Source organism: Bombina bombina, chromosome 2, assembly GCF_027579735.1.
Source record: "Bombina bombina isolate aBomBom1 chromosome 2, aBomBom1.pri, whole genome shotgun sequence".
NCBI classification, from domain to species: Eukaryota; Metazoa; Chordata; class Amphibia; order Anura; family Bombinatoridae; genus Bombina; species Bombina bombina.
This window is the reverse complement of record NC_069500.1, coordinates 504,100,530-504,104,616: the sequence shown is the minus strand read 5'-3', so window position 1 is coordinate 504,104,616 and position 4,087 is coordinate 504,100,530.

Below are 4,087 nucleotides of genomic sequence, written 5' to 3'. Positions count from 1 at the left end.
AGTCTGACCCTAAATTGACCTTCACGCACAACCTGACACCAATGGTAGCATACCGGAGGGGAACTAACCTTAAGGACAGCTTGGTACGCACAGACCCCAAATCAAGCTACATGGATACCGCCCATACTAACATCAAAGGCTCATACAGGTGCCTAGGGTGCACAACATGTAATGGTCTCATAACAACTAAGAACTTCCACCATCCTCACACGAATAAAGTATTCAAGATTAAGCACTCAATATCCTGCACTACAACATTTGTAGTTTACCTATTATTCTGTCCATGTGCCCGGTTTTATGTGGGCAAGACGAGCGGAACACTCCGAGATAGCATGGCTAACCACAGACGGGCAATACGGCTGGCATTAGAACAAGGAGGATCGGACCAACCGGTGGCCAGACACTGTGCCGATATGAGACACCAGGTGTCCACTATCAGATATATCCTGATTGATCATATCCCCCCCCTTGATAGGGGTGGTGACAGAAATAAGGCCCTGCTTAGAAGAGAAGCTGAATGGATATATAGATTGGGCACGGTAACCCCAGGAGGGTTAAATTCACCTCCGGATTTTAAAGCGCTCATTTAAGCTGAGACACATACTGGGGCATGGCAAATACACCTTGAGTAATATGTGACAATGCACTGAGGGTCAGGCCTCTTGGGGGGTAGACCATTCAGCGCAGGGTGCACTACCTGGCGTTGGGGGAGTCATGGTAATGACTCCTCCAATGCAACATCACTCGGTATAGTAAGGCCAATTGCCAACAAGTTCTCATGCAGACTTAAAATACGGAGCGTCCTTTAAATCCAGGGCAACCACACAGAGATGATCCATCTGCACCAGTCTAAGGCGACAATCTTAACGTGCAGAGAACAACCGACAGGAACATCAGAAAAGACACAGGTTTAGGAACCATGGATATATAACCATGACAGAGATGACATCAACCATCCCATTGAGGAAGACACCCCATACGTCCAAAGGTCAGGTTGTGCCAACACCAAAGAATAGGGACACTGCACTAGGACTGTCCAACTATGATGAACTCAAAGATTCAGTTAAGGATGGACATCACTATATAGAAATTTGACACGGAGCAACTATATGGACTAACAGGGCAACAATAGCCTTCTCTAAATACACATTAAGAGAGCCAAGATGTATATAATATACGTAATGTGTACACAGGCACAAGAGACATAGATACAATTTAGAACAAAGTCAATACCAATTATACATTACTAGAGCTAAGTGTGTAATGTAGCAACAGCAGTTAGGTTGCTATTTTTTATTGTTTATTGTTTAGTTTCTATATATTTCTTATTTTTTACTAATAATTTTGTATTTGTACCCATGCTAAATGGTTAGATGATTTTATTCTCCTTTACTGGTATCTAGGTCTATAGGAGGGGATCTATCACACAATCTATAAAGATAGCCTAGGAAAACATATACGATACTTAAGATGATATACATATACTACATACAGTAAGTGCCAGAGAATACTTTTAGCCCCTTTAACAAGCACATTCCAGGACAAGTACAAGCGATATGTAAATGAATGAAGTCCAAAAAATCATGTTAATAGTGAGACATGAAGGTAACACATACTGGCCATAGAATAGTGGTAAATCTGAACTAGGTAAATCAATAGATCCATCCGCCCAAGTAGAACCGGTAAAACAAATGGTTCCTATGACAACTAGAAGATGACAGCGAACTCTATAGAACCTGTTACAAAGATCATCATAACGAACAATAGTAGCACTCCAGTAAGGGAGATGTAATTTAGACATTAGGGAACAATGCACTTACATATATATGAGCCTAAGAGTAGTGCAGAAGGCACCGGCTAAATAAATTCACGCAATTGTAACAATACGTAGAATAAGATACACTGTCAATAATGGCACAGAGTTTGAAACACTATTACATACTTTAGTAACTTAAGTCATTAACACAGTAAGTTTGTATCGATAGTATAACATTATAAGCTTTGTATAGAAATGAGGATACCGGATACAATACTGCACTTAACACTTCCGGGTCACATAGTGGAACGCAAACATGCGGTCCACACACACACTGTTTGGCGCCACCACACTGAGAAATCTTCACACACAGGTATTTTTGATTTATGTTTAACGAGCAATAGGTTTCTATTTAAGTTTGTTTGATGCACTATATGTTTATGCTGATGATGGGGAAGAATACCCCGAAAACGTTTCATTAAAATTTACCACGATTTTTCACTAAAAGACCTGAGAGTGCGACCATTTCTTTTGGAATATATATATATATATATATATATATATATATATATATATATATACACACACACACACACATCATGCAGTACTTTGTCTATCGTACCGCATGACGTACAGAATATATACGTCTGAGATACAGGAAGCTCCAGCAGTCTCGGCTGTAAAGTTACAGTTGAGATCTGGTTTCTGGGCTCCAGGCATCTGCCTGCATATATGAAACTGAAGCATGGTTGGTCATCTGTTTTTTTATGAAAGCAGATGCCAGACCGTTAAAGACGGTGACACTGTGTGTGTCACCATCTGTAACGATTATCTGCTGATGCCGGTGGGAAGTGTAGGAGGGAAAGCAGGAGGCGGGTAGATGATCCAGAAGGGGAGGGGGGAGGGAGGGTGTGGGATGGGCCCTACACTTCAGAAAAAAATATTAAGAGGGAGGGATGGGAGCTATGCTACAGAAAAAAAGGTTGGGTGAGGGGTGAGGGCTCTAGCTCACGATCGTCAGGGGTAGGTGTGGGACCATTACACTACAGAAGATAAAGTATTTTATAAGTTCTGGCAGGCAGTAATGGCCGCAATTAGTGGGAGCGGGAGGGTTAGAGAGCTACTTGGGGGGGTCAGGGAAGTGGGAGGGTTGACGTGGATCATTACACTGCAGAGAAAATAAATAAATATATAAAATAATATTAATAAAAAAAAACACCTGAATTTGCATATTGGCAAACTGTCTGCCAGTACCTAAGATTGTGGTGACCAGTGGGGGGTGAGGGAGGGAAGAGAGCTGTTTGGGAGGGATCAGGTAGTGATCAGGGGGTGGAAGGGGTATCTCTATAATACAGCTAAAATGAACCTTACAAGTTACCTGATTAACCCCTTCACTGTCTGGACAAATTGAAGTATGTTGCGCAGCTGCAATTAGCGGCATTCTAGTAACCAAAAGCCAATGGCAAAGCCACCATGTATGTCTGCTATTTCTGAACAAAGGGGATCCCAGAGAAGCTTTTACAATCATTATCATGATTGCACAATCAGTATATTTATAATAACTTCGGTGAAAAAGTTAACAATTATTTTTTAAAATAATCACATTTGGCGGTGAAATGATGGCATGAAATAAACCAACATGGGCCTAGATCAATACCTTAGGTTGTCTACTTAAAATAAAATATATCTATTTTTGACAGTGAAATAAAAAAATTCTGTTTAAACGGAGCGACAGGAAAAATTATAAAAATTATCCGGTATTTTGGGAAAGTTCTTTGCTTAAATTCCTGATAGTGAAAGGGTTAAATGAACCATATATTATTATTAAACTGTGGGTATAATATTAACATTTTAAATGTATTATACATGTATTATGGTATAAGTGACTGATATAGTATATAAAGTATATCATGATAGTTGGGGCTTTAAGTGCTTTAACATTAAATATATATGTATATATACACTAAAAGGAACTGCTTTTTACCATATACTAAGGATGCTAAAATAATGCATCATTAATTAAATTAGGTTGACCTACAGAGCTTTAGACAGCTGTGTTTAAATCAATTGATGGTCAACTAAGTTTTTGGCACCTCTCACTTAATAACTATATTCTCTTTCAATTCCTGTAAAATGTTTTCTTAGTCCCTCATTAATTAACTGTCTTGTTTACTGTACATTAAATGGAAAATGAAGCAGCAGTTTCCACTGGGGATAAGGAAGTTACAAAAGTAAAGTAAATAATTATGTCTTGTCACATATCCTGTGCTTGTTAACAAACACTGACTTAATTAATGACTTGGGGAATTGCAGTGGTTTTGTGCCAATTAG